The 19,524-nt window shown below is 42.3% G+C and overlaps 1 protein-coding gene across 2 annotated transcripts in view; it reads right to left on the reverse strand.

Annotated features, from left to right (window-relative positions):
• Positions 1 to 19,524, reverse strand: part of NKAIN2 (sodium/potassium transporting ATPase interacting 2) — a 1,107,699-nt gene that overhangs the window by 420,482 nt on the left and 667,693 nt on the right. The gene's annotated exons all lie outside the window — the stretch shown is intronic.

Below are 19,524 nucleotides of genomic sequence, written 5' to 3' on the forward strand. Positions count from 1 at the left end.
TTAAGCACAATTGTTTATTTTAAAAATCTAAATAAAGAATTAAAAAAAAAAAAAAAAATGGAATTGCTAGGCTGAAAGATGCTGGGAACAAATATGTGGAGAGTGATGAGGAGAAAGCAAATGTGCTAAACAAATACTTCTGTTCTGTGTTCACAGAAGAAAATCCTGGAGAAGGACCGAGATTGTCTGGCAAAGTTACACGAGAAAATGGAGTAGATTCTGCGCCGTTCACGGAGGAGGGTGTTTATGAGCAACTTGAAAAACTGAAGGTGGACAAAGCGATGGGACCAGATGGGATCCATCCCAGGATACTAAGGGAGCTCAGAGAGGTTCTGGCGAGTCCTATTAAAGACTTGTTCAACAAATCTCTGGAGACGGGAGTGATTCCTGGGGATTGGAGGAGAGCGGATGTGGTCCCTATTCATAAAAGTGGTCACAGGGATGAAGCAGGAAACTACAGGCCGGTGAGCCTCACTTCAGTTGTTGGAAAAATAATGGAAGTGTTGCTGAAAGAAAGGATAGTGTATTTCCTTGAATCTAATGGGTTACAGGATCCGAGGCAACATGGCTTTACAAAAGGTAAATCGTGCCAAACGAACCTGATTGAATTTTTTGATTGGGTGACCAGAGAGCTGGATCGAGGACATATGCTAGATGTAATTTACTTGGATTTCAGCAAAGCCTTTGATACAGTTCCTCATAAGAGGCTGTTGAACAAACTTGAAGGGCTGAAGTTAGGACCCAAAGTGGTGAACTGGGTCAGAAACTGGCTGTCGGACAGACGCCAGAGGGTGGTGGTTAATGGAAGTCGCTCGAAGGAAGGAAAGGTGACTAGTGGAGTCCCTCAGGGTTCGGTGCTGGGGCCAATCCTGTTCAATATGTATGTAAGTGACATTGCTGAAGGGTTAGAAGGAAAAGTGTGCCTTTTTGCAGATGATACCAAGATTTGTAACAGAGTAGACACCGAAGAGGGAGTGGAAAATATGAAAAAGGATCTGCAAAAGTTAGAGGAATGGTCTAATGCCTGGCAACTAAAATTCAATGCAAAGAAATGCAGAGTAATGCATTTGGGGATTAATAATAGGAAGGAACCGTATATGCTGGGAGGAGAGAAGCTGATATGCACGGACGGGGAGAGGGACCTTGGGGTGATAGTGTCCGAAGATCTAAAGGCGAAAAAACAGTGTGACAAGGCAGTGGCTGCTGCCAGAAGGATTCTGGGCTGTATAAAGAGAGGCGTAGTCAGTAGAAGGAAGAAGGTGTTGATGCCCCTGTACAGGTCATTGGTGAGGCCTCACTTGGAGTATTGTGTTCAGTTTTGGAGACCGTATCTGGCGAAAGATGTAAGAAGACTTGAGGCGGTCCAGAGGAGGGCGACGAAAATGATAGGAGGCTTGCGCCAGAAGACGTATGAGGAGAGACTGGAAGCCCTGAATATGTATACCCTAGAGGAAAGGAGAGACAGGGGAGATATGATTCAGACGTTCAAATACTTAAAGGGTATTAACGTAGAACAAAATATTTTCCAGAGAAAGGAAAATGGTAAAACCAGAGGACATAATTTGAGGTTGAGGGGTGGTAGATTCAGGGGCAATGTTAGGAAATTCTACTTTACGGAGAGGGTGGTGGATGCCTGGAATGCGCTCCCGAGAGAGGTGGTGGAGAGTAAAACTGTGACTGAGTTCAAAGAAGCGTGGGATGAACACAGAAGATTTAGAATCAGAAAATAATATTAAAGATTGAACTAGGCCAGTTACTGGGCAGACTTGTACGGTCTGTGTCTGTGCATGGCCGTTTGGAGGAGGATGGGCAGGGGAGGGCTTCAATGGCTGGGAGGGTGTAGATGGGCTGGAGTAAGTCTTAACAGAGATTTCGGCAGTTGGAACCCAAGCACAGTACCGGGTAAAGCTTTGGATTCTCGCCCAGAAATAGCTAAGAAGAAAAAAAAAATAATAATAATAATAATTTAAATTGAATCAGATTGGGCAGACTGGATGGACCATTCGGGTCTTTATCTGCCATCATCTACTATGTTACTATGTTACTATGGAACTAACACTTCAGCAGGAACATTCAAGATGGTACATTACTGAGAATCCTTATTAAATGTGGCATTTTCATTAAAATCCCTTTATACCCTGTGAGAAATCAGGATGGGGCATTATCCACTCCTCCCAAATGACTTACAGAATTTGCTGAGGAGGTAATAATAGCAATGAGGGGAAAAATGAAATATGATAGCTAGTCAAATGTAATTTCTACTTTTTCTCATCTGGCATTTTATATTCCTGGTTACAAGTACTACACCTTTCTTAATAAATGCATTGTAACATTTATAGTGCATTGTGAATGAAAAACCTATCAACTACATTACACAGAAAGTACCTCATTTTTAAAAATTGGAATGACGTACTGAGGGTCAGACATAAGGAATAAAGCAAAAGTAAAATTTAAAAATGCAGACTAAAATCAGTTTATAGATTTTTTTGTTGTTATATGTAAGAGTGTTTTGACAATGTTATTCAAATTTAAAGTTTAATAAGTTTCAAGTTTAACGAGGCATAATATATCACCCAAAGAGAGATGAAGCGGAAAACTACAGGCCAGTAAGCCTCCCATTGATTATTGAAAAAATAATGGAAACATTGCTGAAGGAAAGGATAGTGAAATTCTTAGAAAGTAATGGATTACAAGATCCAAGGCAACATAGGTTTACTAAAGGTAAATCGTGCCAAATGAATCTGATTGAATTATTTGACTGAGTGACCAGAGAATTGAAGGCTAGATGTAATTTACTTAGATTTCAGCAACACCTTTGACACGGTTCCTCATAGGAGGCTCTTGAATAGACTCTATGGGCTGAAGTTAGGGCCCAAAGTGGTGAACTAGGTTAGAAACCGGTTGATGGACAGACGCCAGAGAGTGGTGGTTAATGGAATTCACTTGGAAGAGGGAAAGGTGAGTGTGGAGTGCCTCAAGGATCGGTACTGGAACCAATTCTGTTCAATATTTTTGTGAGTAACATTTGAGTGAAAAAACATTTCCTTCTATTGGTTTTAAAAGTATTTCCCTGTAACTTCATCGAGTGTCCCCTAGTCTTTGTAATTTTTGACAGAGCCCTAACCTTTTTGGTCTTTCCTCATATGAAAAGAGTTCCATCCCCTTTATCATCTTGGTCACTCTTCTTTGAACCTTTTCTGGTGCTGCTATATCTTTCTTGAGATAAGGAGACCAGAGGTCTCACCATGGTGAGGTCGCACCATGGAGCGATACAGATGCATTATAACATTCTTAGTTTTGTTTACCATCCTTTTTTTAATAATTCCTAACATCTTGTTTGCTTTTTTGGCCACTGCCGCACATTGGGCGGAAGGTTTCATCGTATTGTCTGCAATGACACCCAGATCGTTTTCTTGGGCGTTAACCCCCAAGGTGGACCCTAGCATCTCTTAACTGTGATTCGAGTTATTCTTCCCAATGTGCATCACTTTGCATTTGTCCACATTGAATTTCATCTGCCACTTGGATTTGGGGAAATCCACTGCTTATTCCTGTTTTACTCTTTGGGATCTTGCCAGGTACTGGTGACCTTGGTTGGCCACTTCATGGACCTTTGGTCTGTGCCAGTAGGGCAACTCTTAGGTTCTTAACTCACATGGCATTTGGTACACATCTACAGTACTGTTAGAACTCTTGTTTTACCTTGCTAAGCCTGGAAGAAACTGTATAGGCTTTGTGTATCTCTACATGTTTACCAAAAACAAGAAAATTGACTAGTTGCCTTTCTTTAAAATACCTACTTTTATCTACTTCAATCAAATGCAAATAATTTGGAATACCAACTTGACATCTGATGTGAATCTTTTCTATCCATCCATAGAAGGTCCAATTTCACAAATGTTATGACTCAATAGAAGGGACTCACACCCTTTCTATCTCTGTAGCCAGGACAAGGACTAGCTATAGCAATATAGCTATGACCAAATTCCTAATATGTTGGCACATTTTTTTTGGTAATGGTGTACAAATGACTTGCTGCACTACCTAATGCAAGCTTTTTTATTTTGCATCCTTGGTTATATTTGCCCAAACACCTTAGAACAAAATATAATTAGCATAAAAAAAGCAAATTCACAAAATACAATTTCATGTACTCAACATTTTAATGTAGAAGATTAACTTCCCTTTATAAAAATGTTTATTACAGAAATTATTCATTAATTTTAATGCATGAAATTTTCTCTCATTAGTGCTTAGGGGTATAAACTTAACTGTAATGGTGACATAGACCATTAAACCCTATAAAATGATACTGATTCTAAATATAAATCAACATAGCCTGAAACTTAAAAGTTTTCTGTATATAACACAGCTTCATTAGGTATGGTGACAGTAACATATGTGTTTTCACAGTCAACCTCTTTTCTGGTTTCTCGTATAATATCATGAAACAAAAAAGCTATTGAAAAATATAATGGGGAAAGGGATAGGGTCTTATGTATCAACTTTTTGCAGTTTTAGAACCACACTCAAAGCAGTTTACAAACAGTACGGCTGCTTCAAGCATTTTCCCTATCTGTCCTAGTGGGCTCACAATCTATATAATGAACCTATCTCTTTCGAACATATTTGGGCAAAAGTAGCAATACAGATCACTAAGGTCCCCTTTTACAAAGCCGCGCTAGGGCCTTAATGCGCGGAATAGCGCGCACTAAATTGCCGTGCGCGCTATCCGCTATCACCTCCTTTTGAGGAGGCGGTAGATTTTCGGCTAGCGCTCACTAATCCGGTGTGTACGCTAAAACCGCTAGCGCACCTTCGTAAAAGGAGCCCTAAAAGTATTCTGGGTCAATATTCAAATACACTTATCCAGAAAACAGCACCTGCTCCTGTTAATGCTGCTGACCGAGGTGTTTGTACTATCCAGTCGGTGCTTCTTAATATCCTTACAGATTGCCTCGGCACTAGCATGGAAAAGTATGGCAGAGCAAGTGAAGTCCAGCAACTTTTCCAGATAGTGGCAATATTCAGTGTGCTATCTGGATAGCCTATTTTAGGGCAGATCCTTCCCAGTATTCAGCTGGCGGTGGTCAACAATTTTTCTTTAAGCTTGTTCACTGTTAGCTAAATTAGACCCAGATATTCAATGCTGGGCTATGTCCAGGCACCAACAGTGATCTGGACATGGATGACCAAGAGTTTGACTGTGAACGTATGCAAGCCCCAGTCTATATTGTTTATTGAGAGCTTCTATACTGCTACTAATGACTGGGGAGTCAATTCAGAGCGGTCTACATGAGCCTCTACAAAGGTGTTACAATGCATGAGCTTCTGTAAAGGTGTTATGATACATTAGCTTCGGTAGAGATTTTACCATACGGAGTTGTGAGGTGTTACAATACATGGGCTTTATACTGAAATACATGGAGCTCTGTGGTGGTGTTACAGAGTTATATGCACATGTTTATATCAAATCAATTGTTCTATAAATATACACATGTAATACTAGGTTTATTATTGCAGCTAAATAATCTATACACTATGGGGCTCATAATAAAAAAACCCAAACGTCTAAAAAGTGGCCTAAATGGGTACTTAGACGATCAAAAAGCCTGATCGTCCCATAATCAAAGCTGGTTTTAGACGTTTCTAAAATCAGCTTAGGTCTTTCCCCTGCCACTAAACACACAGACAGAAAAGAGGCGTTTTTAGAGGCGGGGAAAGGGCGGGCGGTGGGCCGACCTAGACTAGGCATGCAGCAGGTATAACCAAAACTTTAGGCAGGTTGCCTAGTCGGCACTTATACGATTTGACTTAGACCAAGTCAAAACAGGTATAAGTGCCGAAAAGGGGCCGCTAAGCTGATCGTGGCTGCTGCAATCAGCTCAGCGGCCCCAGCAACCTGCCTATCCCCTACAGCAATAATCGCGGCAGAAGAGATGGCTCATCTCCCCTGCCATGATCCACCCTTCCCCCCCCGACAACAATCAGGGCAGGAGGGAGCCCAAGCCCTCCTGCCCCATGGCAGCCCCGAAACCCCGATGAAGATCAGGGCAAGATGGAGCCCAAGCCCTCTTGCCCCGCAGCACCCCCGAACTCCCCGACAGGATCGGGGCAGGAGGGAGCCCAAGCCCTCCTGCCCTCAATGCAAGGGTCCCCGCGAACCCCGATTGCCCCCCGCTGACCCACGACCCCCTGCCGACCCCATGACCCCCCCAACCCCACCCCGTACCTTCAATAACGTTGGTCGGACGGACAGGTGCCAAGCTCGTCCGTCTGACAGGCCAGCCATCCATTGAATGGCTGGCCTTAGGACCTGATTGGCCCAGGCGGCTCAAATCCCACCCACAGGTGGGGCCTGAGACGCCTGGGCCAACTGGAATAGGCCCAGTAGGCTTAGGCTGCCACCTGTTCTAATGATTTCTGCTTTCAGGCTGCCTTTTGCCAAGGAGCTCAGAGAGCAGGTATGTGGGACCTTGCATTTGTTTGGAGGGAGAGAGAAAGGAGCATGGAAGGTTGGTGGAGGGAGAGAAAGGGGCTCCCAGACATAAGACAGAAATTTTCAACCCTTTTTGTATAATTCTTTTCAACTTTTGTTGGATTGGAAAGAATAACAATTTGTATACAACTGATTTAACCTAATTTTATTTTCTTCCTAAGGCAGTTAGTTACTAAGGTACAATAAATGTTGGCCTTTTACCACACCTTAGTTTACTACAGGAGTTACTAACTTGCAATAGATCAGTACCATAAGTGGAGGAGTGGCCTAGTGGTTAGGGCTGCAGCCTCAGCACCCTGAGGTTGCAGGTTCAAGCCCAATGCTGCTCCTTGTGACCCTGGGTAAGTCACTGACACTCCATTGCCCCAGGTACATTAGTCAGATTGTGAGCCAACCAGGACATATAGGAAGAAATATTTGAGTACCTGAATGTAAACCATGTGAGGCTATAAGTGGTCTATAAATAAGGTGACCATACGTCCCATTTTGAACGGGACTGTCCCTTTTTCAGCTCCCCTGTCCCATTGTCCCCATGCATAGCTTCGGGATGCTGAAATGTCCCGTTTTCAGAGACGGCGTCCCGAAGCTGTGTGTGGGGCCAACGGGACAGGGGATCGCAGGAGAATGGGTTGTCTCCCTGCCCCAGGACCAGCATTAGGGGGGAGCAAAAAGGGCAGGGCAGGGCCTGGCCTCCCCCCCCCCCCCGACTGTCTGGTGAGGTCTTCTTCCCTCCCTTCTACTCCCTCACTACCCTCTTGCCTGCAAGCGAACTAAACTCAGGCCGCGGGGCTCTAACACAGCACACACTGGCTTCCCTTCGCATCCGAAACAGGAAATTATGTCATTCCTGTTTCGGAGGAGAAGGGAAGGCAGTGTGTGCCGTGTTAGAGCCCCGCGGCCTGAGTTCAATTCACTTAAGGGCTGTTAATGTGGAGACAACAGGAAGCTTTCCCATCTCCCACCCACTACCTGCCTCCGCTGGGGTTACCGGGCAACGGAGATGGGCCCAGGCCGGAGAGAGAGAGAGAGAGCTCGTGAAGGTGGCAGACTGCCCGCCACACCCTGGGGGCCACAGCAACTGACAGGTAACCGCCCAGCGTACAAAACTCAAGCAGTTGACTTCTAATCAGTCACACTGGATGCTAATCGTTTTGGATTTTCTTTTTCTCCTTCCTGTAAGGATTATTTATGTACCTTAAGGAAGGAGAAGAAGAAGAAAATTCAAAACAAATAGCATCCAGTGTGACTGACCATTCTACAAAGTCAGGATTTTATGGGCTCTCTTACAAGTGTAGCCAGTATTCAAAGGACTACTTCTAAAGTCCTATTTTTCAATCTTTTTACCAGCACTCTAAGGCCAACTCTCTAACTGAGTATCTGCATTTACCCATCACTTACACATGGAGGGGGAAGAAGACAGATGCCAGACCAGGGGCAAGGAAGGAGGGAGGGAGAGAAAGGAAGGAGAGAAAATGCCAGATAATGGAGTGGGAGGAAGAGATAGAAGAGGAGAGCAGAGAGGGCTGAATATTAATAGATGTCCCGTTTTGATTAAAAAATAAATGGTCACATTATCTATAAATAATAAAATTAATAAGTTATCAATTTCCTCAGTACATGAGTAACATAACTTATTCTGTCCAGAAGCATCAAACCACTAACCAGGGAGAGTTCTTCAAAAGAGCTGGACCTGAACTATGTGGTTCTTCTTAAAGTCTAACCCTGGTGGAATCCTCACCATAGATACCCCTAAAAGTGTCCCTGAATGTCCTCTCAAAACCCCCTCCAAAATGTCCCCCACAGGTCCCTCTTTCTCATGGAGCTCCCCTACCAATAGGTCCTCCTTGGGCTACTCTTCCCAAACATTGGCATTTTAGTGAGTTCTGGGGCAGAACTGGTCCCCAGTCAGTCCTATCCCTGCTGGTATCAGCTTCAATATTGTGCTGGTGACCCCTAGCAGTAGTTTTACAGTTCTACTACTAGGGGGTCAAGCTGCCATAAAAGAACTTTTTGCTTGATTTGCACATTATTTTGGTTTGTCTCAATTTATAGAAAAAGTTTATTAAGCAAAATGTTCATGAAATTGGCAATAACATTTAAGTCTTCAAAGTTTACATTTTTATTGAGAAATCCCTAGATAACATTTTATTTGAGTATATGCAAAATAAGGAAAAGAAAAAAACATGTTATATTAATTCTGCATTTTTAGAAGCTTGAATATTGTCACAACCCCAGCCTTAAGACTAGGGTTGTGCCAATCTCCTCCAAATCCAAGCCTTACCCTGAAAAGGGCTAACCAGAGGGACAGGCTAAGCTCAGACAAACAGATAGGGTCTGAGTTACCATTGAACCACCAGGTTACAGAATCCTGGGGAGGGGAAGATGAGGGTGAGAACAGCCTGGAGCAGCAGGAGGTGGCTTACAAAAAAGAACAGCCTAAGAGGCAGGCTCACAGCTCAGCTAAGGCACAACTGGGCCCAATTAAAGCTAAACAGAAAACTCAGCAGCAGCAACAGGTTGTCCTGCCCCCTTACAGGTTAGGGCGTGTCCAGCTCAGGGCTTTAGAGGCTGAGCTGAGAAGAAACAATTCAGTCTGCCCTGGGTCAGCCCAGGAAGGAGGCTCGAGGGACTGGGCTCCTGAATCATCTCAGAATCAGGACATTGAGATGGCAAATGTTACCACTGTCCCTGAGGCAAACCAGCCAGCCAGCCAAGACACCATTGAGCTTATGGATACTTCACTGGAACCAGAGGAAAGCTATATGGATCAAAGCTAAGTTGGATTTCTTTGCTGTTTTGTTTGCTTTTGAATCTGGTTTTCTTTTGAGGCTGTCTGGAAGTACAAGGCAAGTGCAGGCAGCGTGAGCAATGCTAGGTTCACGGCTGCAGGTGTGCCTTATTGCCTGAGACAGTGAAGAAAGTGTTTTTGCTGAACATTTTTACTTTTGCCTTTTTTCTCTGTTTGGATGGAACTTTGTGGCTGACCGGGTGAAAGGGGTTGTAGTGGGGAGAATCCACGTAAGATCCTCAGGGCGGGATTGTGGGGCCAATTTTTGGCAAGCTGTAAATAAGTGGATTCTGCTACTCCCCTCCCCCACCAGCTGCTTGTTAAGCTGGCTGGGGAAGGCCTGTTAAAAACCAAGCCTAGGCAGCACCTTCTAACAAGTATTTAAAAACCATAGTGAATGACCAGTGTGAAGGCTGGGTGTTCCGGTAGCCATATTTTGCCATTTTTGACTGTGAGACTGACAGGACAAGGCTACAATTGAAGCATTTTGGACTTACCTGCAAGCAAGGTGTGGGCTGTATTTTTGTAAGCCCAAGTTTTATGTTTATGTTTGAGTGCAAAGACTAAACTGTAGCTGTTTTGCTACCGGAGAAATAAAGTTGGACTCAAGGTCTTTTGAAACACTTTATGAATCCTGACATTTGTTTTTTCTTTATATTATTAAGAACCAGCAGGACCTTCAACTTCCTTTGAGGGCACGTCAAGGTCGGTCTTTACTGAGCCCTGACCGGTGGCAAAACCCGGCACCGGCAGGCTCACAATATGAAAATAAAAATCTTTCTCAGCAGGACTGAAAATAAAACAGTTAAATGCCTGCAATTGAGTACTAAACTGAATAAACGCCCTGGAAAGTATAGCCTTGCAGAAAAAAGCTTCGGGGGCTTTGGTTTTCAGCCAGCATCATGGGTTATGACCACCAAACTTACTATGACGTGCTAACCGATTTAACACACGCTAACTGATTTAGTGTGTTAAATCGATTAGCACGTGCTAAATCAATTAGGGCGTCTTAGTAAAAGGACCCCTTAACCATGATTTTGGCCTTAATCTAAAACTCTCTTTTAGACAGGAAGCCCATCAATAAAAAAATACTTTATCTAATGTTAATATACTTCATCTTCTGTTAACATGATAAAATTCAATAACACTTATAGTTGTGTCACAAAGGACAAAGAAATATCTTGTAATAAATTAACCTCGAATACGGGCACATTCAATATCAAACTGAGAAACAGCTGCTTGTCTATCCTTTAATATGGGAGGAATATAACACTGCTAAATATCAATATGCATTAAATATTTTTTTAGGGCCAACATACTAAAACCTAAACAGGCATGGAATGACCCAGAAAATGAAGATTAGATTAGATTAAAAAGAGTATTAAAACTGAAGAGTCTCACAGTCAAAGAACATAAGAGAGGGGAGCATGTGCCACAGGGGTTAGAGCTACAGCCTCAGCACCCTGAGGTTGTAGGTTGAAATCCCATGCTGCTCCTTGTGATCCTGGGCAAGTCACTTAATCTCCCATTGCCCCAGGAGCAATAGGTAGAGTATGAGCCCTCCGGGATAGAGAGAGAATAATGCTTCAGTACCTGAATGTAAGCCACTTAGGCTATAAATGATATGCATATAAATACTAAAATAAATAAGAGTTGCCGTACTGGGACAGACCAAAAGTTCATCAAGCCCAGTATTCAGTTACCAACAGTGGCCAATCCAGGTCAGTATCCCAAGGAGAAAAACAGATGGTATTCTGCTGATCCTAGGAATAAGCAGTGGATTTCCCCAAGCCATCTTGAGCAGGCGGTAATTTTTAGGCCAGCGCAGGGGTTAACGTATGATGAAAAGTCACGCGCGTTAACCCCGCTAGCGCGGCTTGATAATAGGAGCCCAGAACTTTTATGTAAACCACCTAGGTACTTAGGCGATATGTCAAATGCAAAAAACTTAAACTTGAACTTAAATTTTAATATAACTAGAATCCCTTCAGCCCTCATGAAAGAATCACCCAAGTCATCAAGAAAGACTTGAACACCGTCATTCTTCTGGTCACCATGACTAGTGGCAATATGCCAATCTCAAACTACTGCAAATGGCTCCTTTCCAAGCAGGCTAGATATTGTCAACCTGCATCAAATTCGGCGATGCAATACCTTCTTCTAGGGCTGATAATTGAGAAGGCTATGGAGACTATCAAGGCCGCATGCTTTGGGATCAACAATAGTGCAGCTCCCAGCTCAATCCAAAAAAACAAACAAACCCTCAGGAAGAGATGGTGGACTCTGTTCTTAGGTTGTATCCATGCTTGGAAGGGACGTTATACCTTTCCTAGAACCATAAACTGGTTGAAGCAACAGCTCCCAAATGCAGGTGTTTTTGCCATGACATTCAAGGTTCTTTGGCATAGGTTCTGACAATCACTTTTCATTTAGACAAAGAAAAATAGCAATATGGGAAAAAGTCTTCAGGGTAGTGCTGTAGATCTTTTAGATAATCTCCATCTTGACTCTTCCACTCTTGTTGCTTACATGCTGACATGTTTCCATATGCTATCAAAAGAAAATAAGAGATCTAAGGTACTGGAAACACTGTCATGCAGAAGTTTAAATACTTGAAGGGTACTAATCAACAAACAAATCTATTTCAGAGATGGAGAAGTAGTAAAACTAGACAAAATATGAGGTTGCGGGTTGGTAGACTTGGAGGAATGTCAGGAAAGGTATAACGTATAAGGTATAACCCTTCAAGATTATCTAAAAGATCTACTGCACTCTCATGGAGAGGGTGGTAGATGCCTGGAATGCCTTCCCTGTGGAGGTGATGGAGGCAAAAGCAGTGATGGAGTTAAAAAAAAGTATGGGATAAACAGAATGGATCCCTAAATAGAAAAAGGACAGTATCGACACAAAACAGATAAAAAACTATATCTTCATGTATGATGCGCAGCAGTGGTGCTTAAATAGAAGCCCAACAGCAAGGAAGGAAGACGATGCCAGACAGACTTCTACGGTCTGTGTTCTGAATATGACAAGATGGATCAGAAGAGCTGGAGTTAGCAGTGACGGCAACTCCAGCAGTGGGGCAGTGTGGGACGGTGCAGCCAAACTCCAGCAGAGGGGTAGTGTGGGGCGGTGTAACCAATGCCAGACAGACTTCTACGGTCTCTGCTCCATATATGGCAAGAAGGATGAAGAACAATTATAAGTATTTTATACCATATTCAAATCATATGACTACAGGTCTTACCTATCTCAGAGTGGGGTGGGGGGTGAGAAAAGCATCTTCTGTTGAATAATTACTGGTTTGTTGCCTTGAGAATGAATGTGACTGCTGGGCAGACTGGATGGACCATAGGTCTTTATCTGCCTTCATTTGCTATGCTACTATGCTTTCAGTTCCAAAATTTTATTTAAATTTTTATACAACAAATAATGAATTCAAACAGGAGAGAATATATAATTGAAAAATATGCTCATAAAAATAACAGAATTATAACAAAGCATAGGGTATTAAAAAAACAAAAAATTATTCAATCCAGCCCTCCCAACCTCTAATGCAGAGAGTGAAATTGCACCAACATTCATACACCTACATACATAACCATTCTTTCAACAAGTTTCTACCATGAGCCGGCGAGGTAAATGCTCCGATGCTCACAGAATTCCTATCAGCATCTGAGCATTTACCTCGCTGGCCTGTGGTAGAAACCTCAACCACAGCTTTGTAGAAGGGGGCCTTAATTGTCTTGGTAATTAACCACACCATTAAGAACTACTTAAAAAAAAAATTAAATAGGGTTGATTGTGGAATATCATATGGCATCTAGCAATACCTAAGTCGAGGTGCCTAACAATGCCTACCTGAATAGTAGGCATGGTTAGGAGTGGAGAATAGGTGTGGTTGACTTATCACCAGGCATCTGTGTTAGGCGTCAGTAAATTAGGGCAGAAAAACTCTGGCCTAATATACCAGCACATAAAACAAGGATGCCTAGTGAAGCCTAAGCATGTCTAGGCGCCGTGAAATGTGATTTTATAAGCAGCGCCTAGAGACTGACAGCCTATAAGTTAGGATGTCTAAGGTGTCGTTTAGATGTCCAGGAGCACAATGCTGAGCATGATTCTATAACGGATAGATGCACGATAGAGAATCACACTCAGCGGCACTGAGTGAATCTAAGCGCGTCTATATTGTTAGACGTCCTTTGTAGAATCACCTTATAGGCATTGCATAGACGTTCTAATAATGTCTATAATGTTATCGTGTGTTAGCATTATGATGTCATTAGAACAGCAATTTTATGCGCTTTTTTTTTCCATTAAGATTGTATGCAGTAAAATGCTGGCACCACTATTTTATTTATTTATTTATCACTTATATCCTATTTGGTATTTACATTTGGATCCTGTATCATATTTCTCTTCTGTGTACTCAGGGTCACAAGGAGCAGTGGGGGGTTTGAATGAAGAACCTCATGGTACTAAGGCTGTAGCACTAACCACTGCACCACACATTCAGCCATTAAACTACCTGTCAATTCCAGAGCCAAGCTTATATCCTCTTGATTCACAAGCAGTCATTTCTCTAGGATAAATATCAAACATATACCTTCAACATTTGTTCAGTTCCTCTGCGGTTTTCTATAAAAAACTCTTTTGGCCTCTGTGCTCCTCAATCAAAGCACATGAAAAAATATACAGTAGACCCATGCGAATTCGCAATTCACAAATTGCGTACTCAGTCATTCACGGTATTTTCTGACTGCCTCTTCCGGTCAGAAAATACAGGGAATGACCGTGAATCAGCCTTCTGCACAGCCGTCGATTCCAGTGAGCCTTCTGCATAGCAAATTCCTCCTCCTCTCCCCCCCTACCCCCTGTCAGCCAGTCAGCCTTCTGCACAGCCAATTCCTCCTCCTCTTCCCCCCCGTCAGCCAATCAGCCTTCTGCACAGCCGATTCTTCCTCCTCTCTCCCCCATCAGCCTTCTGCATAGCCAAACCGCCTGCAGGCCTAAATATTGTTTTTCTAGCACCCACAGCCACCCCTGCAGCCCTTTCCTGCCTCCGATCTGCTCCTAAACCACATTTGCTGTTTTTTGAAATTCACGGATGCTCCTGGAATGGAACCCCATGAATTTTGTGGGAGTACTGTATATATATATTGCATACTAAATCTTCTATTTTTGGGTGCAAAGAGAACTCCTTTGCAAAACCAGGTATAGTTTAGGGAATTAGTTGGGCGCTAGGTAGGCGTGAGTTAGGTGGACATGACTTAGGTATCATTTAGGTGTGCCGGAGGCATCTGCATATAGGTGAATGGGGCTTCTAATTTTGGGGGTAAAGAGGACTCCTCTTTGATAATAATAGTAAAAGATGTTTAATAATGCATTACTCAAGCAAAGCACATGAAATATATATAGAATACTAAACCTCATTCCCAAAAGGCTAAGAAAATAAGAAGACAATTCCTACTCACAACAGCTGTGGTTCAGAACAAGTAGACATGTCTGATGTACAATCTTTACATTATTGCAACATCATCAATATGCACCTAGATGGAAGATTCTCACAAAAAAAAAATAGGAATGTGTGCTGGGCTTCCTGTTCATACTAGGGATTTGAACCTACCACCTTGGGAAGATAGAGAAGTGCCTTTAACCACTGAGCCACAGGAGGTTTCTTTTAGGATGGGGTTCCTGCCATGTGAGATGATACCTTAGGAGACCATAGCTGTCTCAGGGAAAAAATAAGTTTCCCTCTGGATCCTGGAAATGACAGAGTGCACATATAAATGGCAAAGTCCACAACCCATACTCTCTTATGAGATCAAAAAGAATCTGTTAAGATACTGGGGGAGGGGTTTGAACCCCATCACTGGTAGAAGATGAAAGAAGTATCTTTAACTACTAAGCTACGGGAGCTTTCATTTAAGCATTTTTAGTGACATTCTGCCATCTAGGTGCATTTTGATGATGTCACAATGATGTAAAGATTGTGCATCAGACATATCTACTTGCTCTGAACTATAGCTGTTGTGAGTAGGAATTTTCATCTTATTTTCTTAGCCTTTTGGGAATGAGGTTTAGAATGTTATATATATTTCATGTGCTTTGCTTGAGTAATCCATTATTAAACATCTTTTTCTATTATTATCAAAGAGGAGTCCTCTTTACCTCCCAAAATAGAAGGTTTAGTAGCAATATATATATATATATTTCATGTGCTTTGCTTAAGTAATGCATTATTAAACATCTTTTGACCTTAATATCAAACTGGAGTCCTCTATACCCTCAAAATAGAAGCCCTGTTCACCTATATGCAGATGCCTCCGGCATGCCTAAGTCTTGACCACCTAACTCGCGCCTGCCTAGCACCCAACTCATGCTCAAAAGTAGACCTGCTTTTGCAATGCCTACCTTTTAGGCATTAGACACGTTAGGACACTGAGCGGCATGAGATTCTGTAAATGGATATCTATATCAAAGCCACGCCCATGCCACACCGAAGCCTATCATATTAGGCGCAGCTTTTTCCGATGGACACCCATAAAATTGTGGACGCCTATTTTGTGAATCGCGCACAGCCTCTGGATGTCTAACTTTCAATTATTTCTTGTTAAAGTTGTTAATTGTGCTTATTATCCACTTTATTTGGACACCTAAGTCTGTGGACGTCCACACTGTGGACACCTAAAGTTAGACATCATTTATAGAACCTGTTCCCTAGTGCCTACTTCAGGTGTAAATTTAAAAATGAGAATCCACCTAGGTGGTCACCTAAGATGCTTCTATATGGTTGCATATAAACAGTTATCCGGCTGCTGACGTAGCTTAAAAGAGGCACCCAGAGGGTTAGCAGCCTAAAAAATCTCATAGTTAAAACAGAATCCATTAGTTTGACTGGTTGGTTGCAACATTTATGAGGCCAAATCAAAAGGCCCACTTTGATGTGAAGAAGATGACGTTACTGTCATATCTTCTTTCCTGTAACTTGTATACAACTTTTCCAAATTGCTGCTCTTGGTCATCCCATTGGCTTTTATGTATCCACTAATTCATGTGCATAGAAACACTTGTAAATATATGCATACATAACAAATGCTGAAACCTATAGTAACTTCAAATCATTCTCCTTCATGCATCATCTGACAGAGGAAAAACAAGATTCACATTGAATAAAACATGACCAATATGTTATGTCTATAAATTACCTGCCATACTGTACCTGAACTATTTAAAGCATTTTGATGTGTTGTGATTTCTGTATCATGCACACAATGGCATTATGAGGACAAAACTCTGCCTAGCTCACACTCATTAGGGTTGTGGCCTAATTACATTATGCCAATTTATGGGTCCATTGCACACAGTTGTTAAAGAAAGCAAATATGTCGTATGCCCACAGGTTGACATAAGCTGACAATATACTGAATTTCTTAACTAATCATCTCATTAAAGTTTTGGAGTACGCGGTTCTTTAACTCGTTATTATTCTGATGACTCATGCAGACTAACGTAAGGGAGATTTAATCAATATGTACATTCACTGCTGCCTATAAAAGTTATATGCTCCAACTATCTTGCAATCACTAGTGTGCAGACACTGAGGGCTCCTTTCACAAAGCCGCGCTAGGGCCTTAACGTGCGGAAAAGCGCGCGCTAATTTGCCGCAAGCGCTATCCGCTACCGTCTTCTTTTTTAGCAGGCGGTAGATTTCCGGCTAGTGTGTGCTAATCCGGTGCGTGCGATAAAACCGCTAGCGCGGCTTTGTAAAAGGACCCCTGAATGAGCAAAAATAAGACTACAAAGCCATCATCATTCTAAGGCAGGAGTGTCAAAGTCCCTCCTCGAGGGCCGGAATCCAGTCGGGTATTCAGGATTTCCCCAATGAATATGCATGAGATCTATTAGCATTCAACGAAAGCAGTGCATGCAAATAGATCTCATGCATATTCACTGGGGAAATCCTGAAAACCCGACTGGATTCCGGCCCTCGAGGAGGGACTTTGACATCCCTGTTCTAAGGGGCTCTTTTATTAAGTTTCAAGTTTCAAGTTTAATGAGGTTTTGATTAATCGCTTAATCTTAATTCTAAGCGATGTATACAATAGTAAAATTACAAAATTTGGGGAACAATACGATGCATAACAAGAGCTAAGTCCTACAGGACTATTGACAGACTTGACAAAACTAAAAACTCAAGGAAAGGAAGAGAAAAGAACTACAAGTTATTTGAAAGTAAACAAGACATTCAAAGGGAGTACATGGGGGAAGGGGAATTTAAAATAATTCAATAAGATTATACAGTGGGGTTAAAATTGGCTAGGAAACTAGCTAGCTAATTATCAAAGGCGTCTTTAAAAAGAAAGCTTTTGGAATATTAAGGAGCGGTAACCGATTTAGCTTGCGCTAAAGATTAGCACGCGCTAAATGCTAAGGCATCTATTATCTTCAGTGCGCGCCTTAGCATTTAGCACGCGCTAAATCGGTTAGCGCACCTTAAGATAAGGACCCCTAAAATAGCACACAGAATTAACTATGAAATAAAGAACAAAATAAAAGTAAGGACGGCACTGCCGTGGATACCTCCCAATAGGCAATCATTTTTCCATTAATATTTATTAATAATTAACGGTGAATTGTGAATCAATTTTGTAAACAGAAAAATGTTATTACTGTACACCAGCAGCTACATTTTAAAGGTCTAATTGTGGAGTGGATTTGTGACAACTGCAGACTAGAGAAGCAGTGTACGTGACTCTATAGCATTATTGATGGCATCTAGTGGCTGTGGAATGATTTATTCTGCTGTAATCAAAATTTCTTGCTACCATATTACTATAAATAAAAGCAACCGTGACACATTATTTAAACTAACAAATAAAGTTTGATTCACTCCCACCCTCAAGTATTTGGAACTGTTTATGGAGTGTAAACTTCTTGAGAATGTAATGGTTGTAAAGTGGGATATTCAGGAGACAGTCTTGGTTGTCAGAAATATTAAGTACAGGGTTTCTTCCCAGTCGATTTCATTAATATTTGTCTAAGGGGCACTTTTACTATACTGAAGTTGCAGTAAATTTTGCACATACCTTGTATTAGATGCAAAAATTAATGCACGGTATGAGGGGCTGCTGAAAAGTTCTCAGCCCAACCCAGTTGGGGCAGTCTCCGTCGAGGGTTATACACTTACCCCCTCTTTTACATAGGTGCGCTAAGCTTTTTAGCGCGCTAAATATTAGCGTGCGCTAAAACACACGCTAAACACTAATGCGTGCATGTTATACGAATGGAGACCGTAGAGAAAGCTTGGTCCCTATTCAAAGACACGGTGCAAGAAGCACAAAACCTGTACATCCCCAGGTTTAGGAAAGGATGAAAAAAAAATCGAACAAAGAACCCGGTATGGATAACAAATGAAGTGAAGAAGGCGATAGGTGACAAGAAGAAATCTTTCCAAAAATGGAAAAAGGACCAAACCGAGGAAAACCGGAAGGAACATAAAACATACCAGAAAAACTGTCACCGAGTGATTAGGAAAGCAAAAAGAGAATACGAAGAGAGGCTGGCTGGGGAAGCAAAAAACTTCAAAACGTTCTTCAGATACGTTAAAGGGAGGCAACCGGCGAGGGAGGAAGTAGGACCGTTGGATGATGGAGACAGAAAGGGAGTGGTAAAGGAGGAAAAAGAGGTAGCTGACAGGTTGAACATATTCTTCTCGTCGGTCTTCACAAGCGAGGACACATCCTATATACCAGAACCCGAAGAGACCATAAGTGGAGATCGAGAAGAAGAAAAACTGGCGCAAATAGAGATAAGCCATGAGGATGTCCTCCAGCAGATAGATAGACTGAAAAGCGACAAATCGCCGGGCCCGGATGGAATCCACCCAAGGGTTCTAAAAGAGCTAAGAAACGAAATAGCGGAAACACTCCGACAAATTTTTGACCTATCCTTGAAAACGAGGCAGATCCCAGAGGACTGGAAAATAGCTAACGTCACACCTATTTTTAAAAAGGGATCAAGGGGTGACCCCGGGAACTACAGGCCGGTGAGCTTGACTTCAGTTCCGGGCAAGATGATGGAAGCACTGATAAAGGACAGCATCTGTGAGCACATGGAAACAAACGGACAACTGAAAGAGAGCCAACATGGCTTCTGCAGGGGAAGGTCGTGCCAAACAAACTTACTGCACTTCTTTGAAGGTATAAACAGCGAGTTGGACAAAGGGGAACCC

The sequence above is a fragment of the Geotrypetes seraphini genome, chromosome 3, assembly GCF_902459505.1.
Source record: "Geotrypetes seraphini chromosome 3, aGeoSer1.1, whole genome shotgun sequence".
Lineage (NCBI taxonomy): Eukaryota > Metazoa > Chordata > Amphibia > Gymnophiona > Dermophiidae > Geotrypetes > Geotrypetes seraphini.